The following is an 18307-nucleotide window of genomic DNA, read 5'->3' as shown; positions in this document are numbered from 1 at the left end:
CTAGTCTCATTTTTAGCCAAAACCAATCAAGCAAGCAAACAAAACCCACTGTGAATACAGTGTTTAATTGCATCGTGACTGTATGAAGAGAACTCTATAAGGTTTAGTCCCTCCTTAGAATATACAGTCTAAACAAAGAGCTTCCCTTCCCTCATTTTGAAAACAGCCATAATGTTAACTTCCAAACTCTTCTGTGTTGTTTGAGATTAAAATAGATGTACTAAGGGCTTCCCAGGTGGTGCTAGTGGTAAAGAACCCTCCTGCCAGTGCAGGAGACTGAGAGATGTGGGTTTGATCCCTGGGTCAGGAAGATCCCTTGGAGAGGGGAATGGCAACCCACTTCAGTATTCTTGCTTGGAAAATTCCATGGACAGAGGAGCATAGTGGGCTACAGTCCATGGGGTCACAAAGAGTTGGACACAGCTGAGTGACTAACACTTTCACTTTCACTACTATATATAAAATAGATAACCAGTAAGGACCTACTGTATAACACAGGGAACTATACTAAATATCTTATATCTTCCAATATACCTATAAGCAAGACGAATCTTAAAAAGAAAAGGTATATATATATGTATTATATATATATGTATGTATAACTGAATCACTTTGATGTACACTTGGAACTACCACAACACTGTGAATCAACTTTATTTCCATAAAAATTTTTAAAAAGCAAAAACAAAACAAACACTTGCATGTCAGATGTGATCATTTAGTTCAGTTCAGCCGCTCAGTCGTGTCCTACTCTTTGCGACCCCATGAATCGCAGCACGCCAGGCCTCCCTGTCCATCACCAACTCCCAGAGTTTACCCAAACCCATGTCCATCGAGTCAATGATGCCATCCAACCATCTCATCCTCTGTCGTCCCCTTCTCCTCCTGCCCCCAGTCCTTCCCAGCATTAGGGTCTTTTCCAATGAGTCAACTCTTTGCATGAGGTGGCCAAAGTATTGGAGTTTCAGCTTCAACATCAGTCCTTCCAATGAACACCCAGGACTGATCTCCTTTAGGATGGACTGGTTGGATCTCCTTGCAGTCTAAGGGACTCTCAAGAGTCTTCTCCAACACCACAGTTCAAAAGCATCAATTCTGCAGCACTCAGCTTTCTTCACCGTCCAACTCTCACATCCATACATGACCACTGGAAAAACCATAGCCTTGACTAGACAGACCTTTGTTGGCAAAGTAATGTCTCTGCTTTTAAATATGCTATCTAGGTTGGTCATAACCTTACTTCCAAGGAGTAAGTGTCTTTTAATTTCATGGCTGCAATCACCATCAGCAGTGATTTTGGAGCCCCCAAAAATAAAGTCTGGCACTGTTTCCACTGTTTCCCCATCTATTTCCCATCAAGTGATGGGACCAGATGCCATGATCTTAGTTTTCTGAACGTTGAGCTTTAAGCCAACTTTTTCACTCTCCTCTTTCACTTTCATCAAGAGGCTCTTTAGTTCTTTCTTCTTCACTTTCTGCCATAAGGGTGGTGTCATCTGCATATCTGAGTTTATTGATATTTCTCCCAGCAATCTTGATTCCAGCTTGTGTTTCTTCCAGCCCAGCGTTTCTCATGATGTACTCTGCACGTAAGTTAAATAAGCAGGGTGACAATATACAGCCTTGACGTACTTCTTTTCCTATTTGGAACCAGTCTGTTGTTCCATGTCCAGTTCTAACTGTTGCTTCCTGACCCGCATACAGATTTCTCAAGAGACAGGTCAGATGGTCTGGTATTCCCATCTCTTTCAGAATTTTCCACAGTTTATTGTGATCCACACAGTCAAAGGCTTTGGCATAGTCAATAAAGCAGAAATAGATGTTTTTCTGGAACTCTCTTGCTTTTTCGATGATCCAGCGGATATTGGCAATTTGATCTCTGGTTCCTCTGCCTTTTCTAAAACCAGCTTGAACATCTGGAAGTTCACGGTTCACGTATTGCTGAAGCCTGGCTTGGAGAATTTTGAGCATTACTTTACTAGCATGTGAGATGAGTGCAATTGTGCGGTAGTTTGAGCATTCTTTGGCATTGCCTTTCTTTGGGATTAGAACGAAAACTGACCTTTTCCAGTCCTATGGCCACTGCTGAGTTTTCCAAATTTGCTGGCATATCGAGTGCAGCACTTTCACAGCATCATCTTTCAGGATTTGAAATAGCTCAACTGGAATTCCATCACCTCCACTAGCTTTGTCTGTAGTGATGCTTTCTAAGGCCCACTTGACTTCACATTCCAGGATGTCTGGCTCTAGGTGAGTGATCACACCATCGTGATTATCTGTGTCATGAAGATCTTTTTTGTACAGTTCTTCTGTGTGTTTTGGGAAGAGACTTTTTTGGTAGAGCCTTTTAGGTGGCTTCCATTAATTTAGCTTTAGAAACTGATACTAGTGTGTGAGATGTCTGAGTGCCTGCTCCTTGTTATTTATTGACAATTTTCCTTGAGACACAGTGCTTTGCACATAGTAAGGACGCACATATTTGTGGCTGGGGTAATTCTCTTTAGTACTGTAAGTCTTTGAATGGTTAGAATCTTAGACTAGCAATGTGGTGTAATTCTTTGGTCATCTAGAGAGTTGGTCATCTAGTCCAACTCTCTTCCCATTTATGATAGTCATTTCAATTTATTGATCATACACTGTATTCAGGCATTGGAATGACACTTTACCTATATCATCTCTAATTCTCAGAATATTCTTTGTAAGGTAAATCCAGTCTCCCTGTTTTCAGACAAGAAATCAGAGGCTCAGAGATGTGATGCAGTTGGGTGGCAGATCAGAAGTCAAACCTTTAATTCCAAAACTCTTTCCTTTTTGGGGTTCTACCTCCTGCAAGGTTATTGTGCAGCCAGCCTTGAACTCTCCAGTAAAGACACCTATTACCTCATATGGTATCCCCTTCCATTCTAAGCTTTTAAAATGGTTGTTTTTGGCGAACTTTGTAAATAAATGAGCACAACTGATGAGAAAAAAAACACTATTGCATCTTGGCCTGAAGCTCAACTGTAAGTGTTATTAAATGTGGTCACCAGTTGGATCTGGTCAGAAAGTCCCTGCAAAGAATGATGCCAAATAAGGCATGTGTACATGCAGTATGTGACAGCTGCATATTGATTAACTGTGGCTGGAAGGTACATTTCATATAAAGAGCATTTTCCTGTAAACAGTTAACATCTGTTATTACCAGGGGGCTTGCCATAGTCCCAGTCTCTACAAAGATGCAGATAGCAGATTCTATGATTTCATAGATGATCCTTGCATTTAGTACAATATTATTGATTACAGCGATTGATTAATACAGAAAGGAAAGTATTCTGCTAGGGTTTCATTTAGTTCTTTTTTTATTTTTAAAAATTAAAAAAATTTCACTGAGGCATAATGGACTTGCAGCATTATGCTAGTTTCAGGTGCATAATGATTTGATATTTGTATGTATTGTGAAATGATCACCACAATTAGTCAACATCCACATCCACACCATACATAGTTACAAGAGTTTTTTTTCCTTGTGTTAAGGACTTTTAAGATTTACTCTCTTGACAACTTTCAGATGTGCAATACAGTATTATTAATTATAGTCACCATGCTGTACCTTACATCCCCAGGACCTATTTTATAACTGGAAATCTGTACTTTTTTGACCCCCTTCACCCCCACCTCCCATATGGTATTTGTCTTCCTCTGTCTGACTTGTATTACTAGCATAATGTCCTCAAGGTCCATCCGTGTTGTCGCAAATGGCAAGATTTCATTCTTTTTTTTAGACAGAGCATGAGTCTGAGCAAGCTCTGGGAGATGGTGAAGGACAGGGAAGCCTGGCATGCTGCAGTCCATGGGTTCCCAAAGAGTCCGACCTGACTGAGCAACTGAACAACAGCAACAATATTCCATTATATATATATATACATATACACATGGGTTTCCCTGGTGGCTCAGATGATAAAGAATCAGCCTGCAATGTGGGAGACCTGGGCTCGATCCCTGGGTTGGGAAGATCCCCTGGAGGAGGGAATGGCAACCCACTCCAGTATTCTTGCCTAGAAAATCCCCATGAACAAAGGAGCCTGGTGGGCTGCAGTCCACGGGGTTGCAAAGAGTCAGACACGACTAAGCGACTAAGCACAGCACATACACACATAAACCACATCCTCTTTATCCGTTCATCCATGGATGGACACAGGTTGTTTCCGTATCTTGGCTATTGTTAACAATGCTGGAATGAACAAGGGGGTGCAGCTGTCTTTTTGAATTAGCATTGCCATTTTCTTTGGATAAATACTCTGGAGTAGGATTGGTGGGTTGTATGGTAATGGTATTTTAATGTTTTGAGAAATCTCCGTACTGTTTCCACAGTGGCTGTACCGATTTACATTCCAGTCAACAGTGCACAAGAGTTTCCTTTTCTTTCCTTTTTTCCAAACTTCTCCAAAATTACTTCTTTTTTTTATATAGTAGCCATTTTAGCAGGTGTGAGGTGATATCTCATTGTGATTTTGATTTGAGTTACTCTTATGGTTAGTAGTAATGTTGAGCATCTTTTGATATGCCTGTACATCTCATTTTTTAATGTAAAGATTTTCCTTTTCTTTGACGTACAATGTCTATTTGGTGAAATAATTTATCAACATAATTGTCTTGGCACAAATCATGAAACTAATTGAAGATATTGTATCTTATATATTCAATATATTGATTTTTAAAGAAGGAGCATTTTTTAAGGAACTTATATAGTCCCTTGGTCACCCATAGGCATGTTTCTTTGAGCTGTGTGTTATGGGAATTCTACAGTTAAAATGGTTTAGTTCTTTTTTAAAGTAAATATTTAATAAGAGAAAACATTTTACTTTTATGCTTTCTTAAATTTCAATGACTGCATGATTTTGAAAATATCAAATGGCTGCATATATGAATTTTGTGACATAAAAGTTATTTCCTTCTATATTCACTAAAAATAGTCCTTTTATTTAGAAGTTGGCAGATTGTAATGTTTTAGTTTTCATTCTTGGTCCCTACCCTGCTCCTCTAAACTTCTTTCCACCAATCTCAACTTTAGATACCTCATTCCCATCCATACTTAATTCACTGATTAGAGATATCCCAGTGCTGGGTAGGGATTATTGAATAAATCTATAGCAAGCATTCAGGAGATAGGCCAGTTGTTTATTTAACAAGCAAAACAGAACACCATTCCATGTTCGATGCATGAGACAAGGGCTCAGGGCCGGGGCAATAGGATGAACCAGAGGGATGGGATGGGAAGGGAGGTGGGTGGGGGGTCCAGGAAGGGGAACACATGTAAACCCATGGGTGATTCATGTCAATGTATGGCAAAAACTATTACAATATTGTAAAGTAATTAGCCCCCAACTAAAATAAATAAATTTATTAAAAAAAAAAAAACAAGCAATGATAAATACCACTTATGCTTACAGCTGGCACCAGATTCTCACGGCATGGAAAGGCAGAGGAGCAAGTTGGAGCACAATATAGAGAAGTTAGAATCATTCCTCTTCTCAGTTGCAGCAGAAATGGGCCCACAATGTTTTAATGCAACCACTTTGTGACTACTTATTTAATGCAGCAATTTTGAAACAAGCAGTATTTCAATGTTGCTTCAAACACCATTAAGTTTCCAATGTTTTAACTTCTCAGTAATTTGCTAGACAGACACCTGCACCCCATTCACAGAGGTCAGGGCTGGGGTGAGGGTTAAGCACCATCTGGCAAGAAAACCACAGAAAACTGGAGTTAGGAGTCATCCGCGCTTGTAGTCATCCGCGCTTGTTCATCTCAGAGAGAACTGTCAGTCCTGGGTCATTTGTTTCTCTCTTCCTTGGCTTTTATCTTAGTTCTCTGATTTCTCCTTCACCATAACAGTGCCTGGTCTCACTTACTTCTAATAAACAAATAGATTCGAATGCAGCAGGATGGAACTTATTAATACTTTAATACTTTAAACTGCATGAATGGTCTCTTATGTTTTGGAAGCTTTCTGATTGTATTAACTTTATTTAATTGGGTGAGTGTCGGAAGGGAAGGGGTTGGGAATGGAATGACTCTGTGGGCTACAATTCTGTCTCATATTGCCAGCCCCAGACCACGCCGGAAATCCTCAACATTTCTAACAGGTCCTTCAGTGAATTATGTGTATTCATTCTGTCTACTGGCATCACACTCCTTTATAATAACTTAGGGGAGACAGGCTAAGCCAGGTCTGGTAGATGTCAACACAAGATAACACAGCACTTTGTTTTCTCATATTATGTAAACAAAACTAAAACATATACCAAGTAATTGGATGTGGGCTTGTCAAAGCAATAAATTTGTAAGACATTTTAAACAATTCAGAAATAAAGTAGAAAATGAAAGTCTCATAAAGAAAGGGATTAGAGATGGAAGAAGGGTGACGAAAGGCTAGTTTTCTTGTTTTATTCTGTAATTTAAAAAGCAGTAGTGGTTTTACAGTTACACTAAAAATCTTTTGACTTTGCTGTGCCACAGAACATTGTAACTCAGGAGAGACAAGCATTGTACAAATATTATAGGAGAAGAAATAAAATGGGCAAGGGAGAGAGAATTTCTCTTTGTGAGAGGGGCATGGAAATAACCCACCTTAGTTTCCAAACTGGAATGGTGTTGTCATTAGAGCTGAGGTGGTTCTTAAATTCTATGTCAGCCTCATGGCTGATGGCAGAAAATCATCACCCCAGTGAGGGATGGAGGCGAGTCCATTGTGAGGGGAGCGGGCTCCTAAATCCCATCCCATGTTGTTGGTGGTTTTCTTATATTCCCTTAAGAAAAGGATTTTTAATCTACATCCCTCATCTTTTAAGACAGAGGTCGCTAGTTCCCACACTCCCTCATTCTATGCTCTCTCTCATCCACTGCATCAGCCTTCCAGCTGTTCCTCTAAAGCCTGTGCCACCAGGAGAGGCTTCATGTGGCTGTGTACATGCTGTCCCCTGCACAACAGCCTGGTGACGGGGCAGGGATGTCTGCTAGGCAGCTGTAACCTGCCAGCCGCACTCTGGGCCCATGCGTGGGCTGTCTGCCCAGAAGAAGGAAGCCTTTCCCTGAGTCACCACTGGGCTGATAGCTGCCCCTGGGCCCTTGCACATGCTCTTTCTCTGTGCCTCACTCTGCCGCAAATGCTTTCTGCCCTGACATTCTCCCTTCATTCAATTTTCTAATCAGCAACACCATCTCTCAGAAAACTCTGCCACCCACCCAAATGGCAAAATGGCAGCCCCTATAACTCTCTGCCTCCTCACCATGCTTTATTTTCTTCCTGTTTTACTAGCAGACACTGTGTAATATATGATATCATATATACTTATTCGTTCTTTCTCCCTACTAAAATAGAAGCTCTTTGAGGGCCAGAACTTTGCTCTCTGCTGTATCCCCAGCACCTATCAAAGGCCCTGGCACACAGTAGGCACTTAACATTTGTGAAAGGTTTAAAAGACACCATTCCTAAGGCTTTCCAAGTCCAGAGTTAGGCTCAATTCAGAGCATTTGTATTGACCCTGCTCAAGCAGACTCTTCTCTGATGAACTGATCTCCACAGCCCAGAAAAGCTAAACCAAAAATAGAAAACACAAAAGCTGTTGACTGTGAACCTCAGTGACAGTGGCGGTGGTGTCTGCACTTCAGAATCAATCACTTAGGGATCTTAACAACAAACCAAACCCCTAAAAGATTCCTGTCACCCCAACTTTCACCCCTCCCTTCCCCTCAGCGAAACCTGTGGAAAGAGGCCTGTTCACTTTGTGGACAAGTCATTTATCTGGAAAGAAAGAACATATAACATGAGCCATCATGATAGGAAGACTTAGCAGTGCTTTGATTTGAATTTTAAAGGTCAATTCTAAAGTAGTTTGTATCAAAGAGAATTCCTCAAATCTCTTCTATTAATAGCATCATTTCACACCCCGGCAGCTCTGCGGAGGCTATTTAGAATTCTGTCTCACCATGGTTTCACCTAAACTGAGATAATAAAGAAGCAAATGTCAGTGCGGATATAGCGCCACCGAGACATAAAAAATTTACACCCTCTTTCCCTAGGGCCTGAGCTTTTAGAACTTAACAGATCCTTTTCCTGAAAGTCTGGTTTAAAATGCTTGGAGGTTTGCAAATGTCTCAGAGCTTTTAAGACCATAGCACAAATTAAAAAAATAATTAACTGAAGTGTAGTTTATTTACAATATTATATTAGTTTCAGATATACAATGTAGTGATTAATATTTTTGTAGATTATACTCCATTTAAAGTTATTATAAAATATTGGCTATTTTCCCTGTGTTTACAATATATCCTTGTCATTTATTTATTTTATGCATAGTACTTGGTACCTGTTAATCCCCTACCCTTATTTTGTCCCTCCTCCCTTCCCTCTCCCCTCTAGTAACCACTAGTTTGTTCTGTACATCTGTGAGTCTGTTTTGTTATATTCATTCACTTGTTTTATTTTTCAGATTCTACATACAAGTGATAACATATAGTATTTCTTTTCTCTCTCTGACTTATTTCATTAAGCATAATACCCTCTGGGTCCATCCATGTTTGCAAATAGCAAAATTTTGTTCTCTTTTATGGTTAACAGTCCACTGTATATATACACCACATCTTCTTAAGCCATTCTTCTGTTGATGGTCAGTTGGTTGTTCCCATGTCTTGGCTATTGTAAATAGTGCTGCTGTGAACATTGGAGCACATGTATCTTTTTGAATTAAAGTTTTAATCTTTTCTGGATATCTATCCAGGAGTGGGACTGCTGGATCATATGGTAACTCTATATTTAGTTTTTTAAGGAACCTCCATACTCTTTTCATAGTAAGCCCTGACTTTGAGTCAGGTAAGCCTGGTCTTGAAACATAACTTTGTTATCTACTAACTGGATGACACTGGGCAAGTTGCTTCACTTCTCTGTTCTGCAAAGGGAACCCATAAGTAATGCCGTCTTGCAATTTTGTTGTGAGGATTGGGTATAAAAAGTGCTAGACACAGACTAGGTATCAATAAAGGGTAGCTGTTACTGTTCTCCCTACAACCTCCCCCACAACTTTGTTGTTGTTCAGTGGCTAAGTTGTGTCCGACTCTTTGCGACACCATAGACTGCAGCACACCAGGCTTCCCTGCCCTTCACTATCTTCCGGAGTTTGCTCAAACTCATGTCCATTGAGTCGGTGATGCCATCCAACCATTTCATCCTCTGTGGCTTCCTTCTCCTATTGCCTTTAACTTTTCCCAGCATCAAGGTTTTTCCAGTGAGTCAGCTCTTCACATCAGGTGACCAAAGTGTTGGAGCTTCAGCTTCAGCATCAGTCCTTCCAAAGAATATTCAGGGTTGATTTCCTTTAGGATTGACTGGTTTGATCTCCCACAACCTTACCTGAGGAAAAACAAACCAAGCAATGGATATTACAAAATACTAGTTTAAGATGGTACAACTTTCAAGATTGTTTACTTATTTATTTCAGTTTTTTACTGGAGTATAATCCCTTTACGATGTTTTTGTTCGTTTCTGCTGAAAAGCCACATGAATCAGCTATATGTATACATATATCCCCTCCCTCTCGAGCCTCCCTCTGCAACTCCATCCTACCCCTTCAGGCCGTCACAGAGCATGAGCTCATTTTTGGTAGAGATTCTTAAAAAGAGCCATTGAGATCTAAAGAGATGAACTTCAGTAATGGCCCTCCCTGGTGGCTCAGGTGGTAAAGAATCTGCCTACCATGCAGGAGACTTGGGTTCAAACCTTGGGTTGAGAAGATCCCCTGGAGAAGGGAATGGCTGCCCACTCCAGTATTCTTGCCTGGAGAATTCCATAGACAAAGGAGCCTGGTGGGCTACAGTCCATGGGGTCTCATGGAGTTGGACACAACTGAACGACTGACAAATTCAGTAATAGAGTGGACATCTGGGCAATGCAGTTACATGCAGAGAGATAGTTTAGGTGTTACAGCAACAGTTTCCCCTGATGGTGCCTGAAAGAAGCCTGTGTGAGGAGGACATGTGAAAGCAAGAAGACAGATAAAGAGGCGTCCAGGCAGGCAGGCAACCTCAGGGCAGGTGGCCACAGTCAGGTAACACCATCTAGTTAGCCTGAAGGAGGGACACAGCACAAAAACCAGAAACCCAGAGGAATCGAAAGGCATGCTTGTAGGTCTGAGTAGCTGACAACAGGGTGATCCCTTGGGAGGTGCAGGGGACCATAGAACCTGATCTCACGTTCGGTCCTGGAGAGCTTGGTGGTGGGCAGACTGTCCAATCCCAACATGCAAACAACTGCTTCTGTGCTTCCCTTTTTTAAGTCTGGTAAAAGTAGCTTCTGTGTGTTGATGTCTCATTTGCCATTTATTTTCATTTTCATAAGAGTAATTTTTAAAAAATACAAAATTCTGGGGAAAAAACAATAGTCTAAATGCTCTTCTAATCTTTTTCAATATTCATACAGATGTTTCACATAATTATAATCCATGTGTGAATTCTGTCTTCTGTTCTAAATGTAGATATTTCCATGAATTAACGTAGTATACATCCTTTCCATTTTTAATACCCCTGTAATCCTTCATCTAGATTATATCAAAATTCTCCATTGGAAGTATTTGGGATGCTAAGAATTCATCATAATACCAATTGCACTGTTAAGAGAATATCTTTGGACACTTTTTTCTTTTACGTTGTTTTCTTGCCATAAATTCCCCAAAATAGAATTATGAGATCAAATATATGAACGCTTTGGTGGCTTCTGACATGACTAACACATTCCTTTTGCAAAAAACCCTGAGATCTCTCTCTCTCTGTCTACCATGTCAACCCAGAGCCCACATAGGTCTCAGATCCTATTTGCCACTGGGACATGTCCCTACCTTTGCCCAGGACCCTGAATAGACACTCTTCATTTGTTCATCAGGATTTTAGCAAGACTGGCCTTGAGGCAGAGGTGAGAGTCAGTACTGGGCAAGCTGACTAATGTTGACCTTGTCCTGAAGCTGACCTCAGCCTGGAAGAGAGAAGGCAGAGAAGAAATACTGCTTCTCTTTCTGCTTAGAAAACATGTGGTAGAGGGGAGAAGAAAACAAAATGAACTGGAAAAGGACTTTCCTATGTGCAGTAATGAATGGGCTTCCCTGGTGGCTCAGATGGTTAAGAATCTGTCTGTAATGCAGGAGACCCAGGTTTGATCCCTGGATTGGGAAGATCTCCTGGAGAAGGGCGCAGAAATCCACTCCAGTATTCTTGCCTGGAGAATCCCATGGACAGAGGAGCCTGGTGGGCTACAGTCCATGGGGTCACAAAGAGTCGAACACGACTTAGTGACTAAACAACAAATAACAACATACTGTTATCAGGTCTTTAAGTGATAAAAGACCCTATTTGTCCATTTAGAAGTGAGATAACGAGTTCTTCATTCATCAGTTGCTCTCCAGTTGTTTGCTCCAAAGGCAAATGAACAGTGCATCATAATTTCATCATAAACCTGTAGCACTGTCCTCAGCCCACTCCTCTGTAAGTTCTCAGAGGGTGGGTCCCTGTCTAGCTGGGCTGCCTCTCTTTCTGTAGGACCTGGTACAGCACCCAAAGTGCAAGAAATACTTGTTAAATTCATGAATGAATGAATTTATTCCCAGAAACAGGAAATCAGTGAGACAACAAAGTCCCTTCTGTCCAGGGGGCTTTCTATTGCAGGTGCCTATCGAGTTTTCTTTCTTTTAATGGTTAGCAGTGACAACATAACACTTAGCAGATGTAAAGTGAACATCAGCTCTGCCCTGATGTAAAGACCAGCCCAAACAAAAAGAAATTCATTCCAGAAATACTCTGGTGAAGTGCTATTTAATCCATGCTTTTTAGGGAAACTGCATAATTATTTTGAATTCAGCTGGTGCGGTGGTTCTGGTTAGGGGAGTGAAGATCTGATGAGTCAGTCATGCAGCCAGTGTTCTATCTCTAAATGGTCTTTCCTGAATGAATCATTAGACCACACGCAGGGCCCCACCCATGTTTATTTTCCATTTTCAAGATTATGTTTCACAGATCCCCAAATAACACAAAAAACAACTTTTCTTCCAAAAAAACTATCAAAAACAAAAAACTATGGCATGAATAGGATTTCCTTACATTTCCAATTCCAAATGCTTGTGGTTATGTACGGAACAACTATTGATTATACTCTCACATCATTTGCCATCATTCTTCTAACACATTGCTAGATTTAATTTGATATTTCATTTAGAATAGTTTATCCCCCTCTTGGAGAAGGCAATGGCAACCCACTCCAGTACTCTTGCCTGGAAAATCCCATGGACGAAGGAGCCTGGTAGGCTGCAGTCCATGGGGTCGAGAAGAGTCGGACACGACTGAGCAAATTCACTTTCACTTTTCACTTTTATGCATTGGAGAAGGAAATGGCAACCCACTCCAGTGTTCTTGCCTGGAGAATCCCAGGGACGGTGGGGCCTGGTGGGCTGCCATCTATGGGGTCGCACAGAGTCGGACACGACTGAAGCGACTTAGCAGCAGCAGCAGCAGCATCCCCCTCTTCAGGGCTTCCCCAGTGGCTCAGTGGTAAAGAATGGTAAAGTGGTAAACTTCTGCTGCAATGCAGGAGACGCGGATTCGATCCTTGGGTCAGGAAGATTTTCTGGAAGAGGGCTTGACAACCCACTCTGGTATTTTAGCCTGGAGAATCCCATGGACAGAGGAGCATGGTAGGCTACACACCCATAAGGTCCCAAAGAGTTGGACATGACTGAAGCTACTTATCATGCATGCATCCCTCTTTTCATAAGTAAAATTGTTCCATCATTTTTGTGTTTTGTATTTTGTAGTAGGTTTTGGTATTAAAGGATATGATAAAATCATTCAATGAGCTAAAGTGCTTTCCATCTGTTTTCATAGTCTGGGACAGTTTGGGAAGTGTAGGGATAATCATGTAGGTACTTATTTCAGAATTATTTTATAGTGTTAGGAAATATATCAACATAATTTAGAATATTATCACATTAAAGGTTAAAAATTATGTGATGATGGCAATCCAGATGAAAAAACTGGACAAAGTAGGTTTTCTAAAAAAAATTCCAAATATAATAGGAACAAAAGGAAGCTACTTAAACTTGCTAAAAACCATGAATTACAATTGGCAACATCATATTATCAGGTGAAAAATTAAAGCTACTGTCATTAAAATCAGGGCTGGGATAGGCACATTTACCACTATTCAATACTTTTTGAAAATTTTAAGTAATGTATTGGGACTCCTCCATAAATTCAACAAATGGTATAAATATTGGAAAAGAGAAGAAATTTTTGGCAGTAGTGTGACTATATACCTAGAAAATTCAAGACTCCATTAAGAAAACAATTAAAACAATTAGATGTTTTATTTAACTCAATTGCCTAATGCCAGAAATATGCCCAATCATTGTTTCTTCTATATTAGCAATTGCCTATTAGATATGGGGGAAAAAAACCCCTCCAAAATGGTGTCAAAAAGAACCAGATTCAATGATAAAACCACAAGAATTATATTTTAAAAGACTCTAACATTTTCTTGATTAACCTAAATGGGGCATTACACCATGTTCATGGGTAGAGAGATTTAATATATATATCAATTTTTAAATAAATTAATAGGCAAATTTAATATAATCTGAATAAAATGTGAAAATATATTTCCTTTGAAATTGAACAAATGGTTTAAATGTTTGTATGGAATAAGAATATTTAAAGATTTATTGGATAAATTTAGAAGAGTCATGAGGGAGCATTTGCCTCACCAGAGAGAAAAAGTACTATAAAACTACTAAAACCGCAACCATATAGTTGTGACACAACTACAATAGAATCCAGAGATAGACTGGCTATATTTGAGAACTTGTACTGTGAAATGTGTGTTTCAGCTAAATGGGAAAGACGTTTCTTAAATGGGATTAGCATAATTAACTGTTCATCTGGATATTTGGAAGGATAAGGTCCTGAGTGAGAATGCTTGGAATAAAATTTCATTTTTGTGTCTTAGTAGGTGTATAAACTTGGCTAGTTCCTTAGATTCTCTAATCCTTAATTTTCTTATCTAGTAAAGTAAATCAAGTGCTTACAGAGCTCTTGGCATATGGAAATTGTTCAGTAAACTCATTACTATTATTTCTTCTCACTATATAAAAGTAAATCCCAGATGGGGCCATATATCTTGAAAAGACAAAAACTCTAACTCAAAAAGATGCATGGACTCCAATGTTCATTGCAGTACTATTTACAATAGCCAAGATATGGAAGCAACCTAAATGTCCATTAACAGATGAAAGGATAAAAAAGGTGTGGCACATATGTACAATAGAATACTGCTGAGCCATAAAAAAGAATAAAGTAATGCCCTTTGCAGCAACATGGATGGAGCCAGAGATTATCATGCTAAGTGAAGTAAGCCAGACAAAGGCAAGTGCTATATGCTATCATTTATATGTGGAATATAAAAATGTGGTACAAACGAAATTATTTGCAAAACAGAAACAGACTCACAGATATAGCAAAGAAACTTATGGCTACCAAAAGTGAAAGTGTGTGTGTGTGTGTGTGTGTGTGTGTGTGTGTGTGTGTGTGTATGATCAGTTAGGAGTTTGAGATTAACAGATATACAATACTGTATAACGAAATAAACAATGACCTACTATATAGCATAGAGAACTATATTCAATATCTTATAATAATCTATAATGGAAAAGAGTCTAAAATATATATATATATATCTATATTTAACTGAATCACTTTGCTATGTATCTGAAACCAACAGAACATAGTAAATTAACAATACTTCGATAAAAAGAAGATATCGTGGACTTGCCTGGTGGTCCAGTGCTTAAGAATCTACCTGCCAATGCAAGGCACACAGGTTCAGTCCTTGGTCCAGGAAGATTCTACACGTCTTAGGGCAATTAAGCCCCCACACCACAACTACTGAAGCCGGTGGGCCTAGAGGCTGTGCTCTGCAGAAAGAGAAGCCACAGCAATGAGAAGTCCGTGCACCCCAACAAGACCTAGTGCAGTCAGGAAAAAAAAAATCTTCCTCTTCAAAATAAATAAATAACAAAAAATCCCAGGTGGATTAAAGATCTAAGTTTAAAACATATAACAATAAAAATAGCAGGAGAAAACATAGGAGAATATTTGTATAATCTCAGTTTGAGAGAGATAGCCTCTAGGAAGACAGAAAATGGAGAGTCAAAAAGAAAAATCTGAAGAGTTCAACAACATAAAAATTAGGAACTTCTGCCTAGTGAAAAATGGTAATCAAAGTCAATATAGGACAGACAAATTAATGTTTTTAAAATACAAAAACCTCCTACAATCTTATAAAAAACAAAAAAAGGAAAAAATGGGCAAAAAATATGAATTATCAGCTCACCAATTAAGAACTTTATTAGCTGGTAAATATCTGAAAAGATGGTCAACTATACTAGGCCAGTGGTATACAAATTATAATAGTAGTGGCAGCTGTGAAATTAAAAGACACTTGCTCCTTGGAAGAAAAGCTACGACAAACCTAGATAGCATATTAAAAAGCAAAAACATTACTTTGCCAACAAAGGTCCATCTAGTCAAAGCTGTAGTTTTTCCACTTCATGTATGGATGTGTGAGCTGAACTATAAAGAAAGCTGAGCGTTGAAGAATTGATGCTTTTGAACTGTGGTGTTGGAGAAGACTCTTGAGAGTCCCTTGGACTGCAAGAAGATCAAACCAGTCAATCCTAAAGGAAATCAGTCCTGAATATTATTCATTGGAAGGACTGTTGCTGAAGCTGAAGCTCCAATACTTTGGCCACCTAATGTAAAGAACTGACTCATTAGAAAAGACCCTGATGCTGGGAAAGATTGAAGGCAGGAGAAGGGGATGACAGAGGATGAGATGGTTGGATGGCATCACTGACTCAATGGATATGAGTTTGAGTAAGCTCCGGGAGTTGGTGATGGACAGGGAAGCCTGGCGTGCTGCAGTCCATAGTGTCGCAAAGAGTAGGACACAACTGAGCGACTGAACTGTCTTTTTTAATCCAACAGAATGACAAAAATCTGTAAATTTATGATTTATAATACTGACAACATTCAGCTTCGGCTGGAGGATACAGAAACAGGTGGTCCTTGGTGTTGCTGGCCAGAGTGTGTCTACTACAACTTGTGACAAAATTTAATCAGTTGTCTAATTAGTTAAAATTAAGCTTGCGCATATCTTTTGACCTAGCAACCCAACTTTAGAAAATCTAGCCTATAGAAATGACAGCACAAATCATTAAATGATAGGTATATAAGTCAGTGTGTTGCACCAATTTTTTTAGACCATCCCCTTAAAAACAAAAAATAATAATCTGAAGTTTTCTCAAATAGGGAAATGGATGAACAAGTTATGGACTATGTAATGTATTGATCTGGAGTAACAAAAGCAAGTTCCGAGTATGACATAATGGCTGACCTTTATTGAACACTTAACACCATGCCAGGCCATTTAAAGATGGTCTCTATATTAAACATCGTTGCCAGGGTTCTCTCTCACCGGATCTGCATCCTTCTCCCCAGTGTATTCTGGGGTTTGGCTTTCTCTGCTCCGCTTTATCTGAATTGTCTTCCAGAAATTATTGTCCATTGGCGACTTCCTCACCTGTTCTCTTTGCTGTTTTAATTTTATCCCTCCTCATCCCCACCATAGTTATTTATACAGTGATTTTCTCTGTAACGACAGGAGGAAAATATATGGTCCACTTGAAGCAAGATCTTTTAATTTCATGTTGTTAAAAAAAAAACTGCATTGATTTATATAGATTTGTATGAGGGCAGATGAAGGTAGGAAAGGGTACACAGTGAACCTTAACATTTGAATGGACACATTGTTAATCTATTGTCCTTGAGTGGAAAGCTCTCATGATTTTTTAAATAACAATATTTCACTTTCAACTATGGCTGTGACCTGAATCAACAAGAGCAATGTCTATTATCATCATATTATTTTGTCAGTTTTGAGTTATATACTCACAAAATAGACAAAACCCCTTAACTGCAAAAATCATGTTAAGGCCTCCAAGCCAAAGAAAGTCTTTTAAGATCCTAATAGCTAGAAATAACTAATCTTGTTTTAGAATTTAAGAGCACCACTTCTCAGATTTCTAGTTTAAATTTTAAAAAGATCTATAGAAAAAAACATATAGGAAATAGAAATTACATTTAAGAACACCTTTGTGACATGTTTTGAGAGCATATGGACTTTTAAAAACTACCTTATTCTTCTTAGTGTATATAGGTTCATAAAATTATTTTCTTTGCTTTTCTGCTAGTCAGTGGAGCACGCTCATTAAAAGTCAGGGGAAGAGCACATTCCATTATCAGTGCACTAAACTACAGGATTAGTGAATATTCTAGCAAAAGCAATCACATTTATTAATGTCCCAGTGGGGCTGTGGTCTGAAACAATAAACTTAACCATAATAATTTGGTATCCATTAATCAAATAAATTAATTCCTCCATCCACTGTTACTAGGATATTCACAATTTCCTGACAATAAAAGGGGAGAAAGAGGAAGAATATTCATTTACTTTTTAAAAGGATAACTTTGGGGAAAGAATAGACCCAAAGGAGTGTAAACCATTAATTTACATTACTTGGCAACCCCTGATTCTGGCAAACCATGTGCAAAGAGTTAATGAGCTGGGTTGACTTCACTAGTAACCCCATTCTGTAGTTGAAGCGGGTGGCAGGAATTTAGAACCAAAGTGATTGCCTGGAAAGGCAGCAGGGACACAAGAAGACAGATGGCAGAGAAAAGGGAATGTGTTTTTCTGTGCATTTACCAAATGTAATTAAGTACTTCCTTTTTTTTTTAACCAGTGTTAGGTGCTTTTCAAAAAGAATCTCATTTAAACTTCTCACCAACTCTTGCAGATGAAGACATCAGATATGAGAGAGAGAGAGAGAGAAACTTGACAAATGTAACACAGCCAGCAAGTGGGAGAGTAGAATTTTTTTAAAAATAAAAAATTGTATTCTAATGCAATTGTATGCTAATACATTTAATTAAATTAACATACAACTAGCATATTATTTGCATACAGTTTTTCCATAATGTTGTATCGGTTTCTGCTGTACAGCAAAGTGAATCAGCTATAAGTGTTAGTGAAAGTGTTTGTTGCCCAGTCCTGTCCAACTCTTTGAGATCCATGGGCTGTAACCCACCTGGCTGCTCTGTCTAAGGAATTTCCCAGGCGAGAATACTGGAGTGGGTAGCCATTCTCATCTCCAGGGGATCTTCCTGACTCAGGGAT

The sequence above is a fragment of the Giraffa tippelskirchi genome, chromosome 2 (assembly GCF_054371585.1).
Source record: "Giraffa tippelskirchi isolate mGirTip1 chromosome 2, T2T-mGirTip1v1.2.pri, whole genome shotgun sequence".
Taxonomy (NCBI): Eukaryota; Metazoa; Chordata; class Mammalia; order Artiodactyla; family Giraffidae; genus Giraffa; species Giraffa tippelskirchi.
This window is presented reverse-complemented; position numbering follows the sequence as displayed.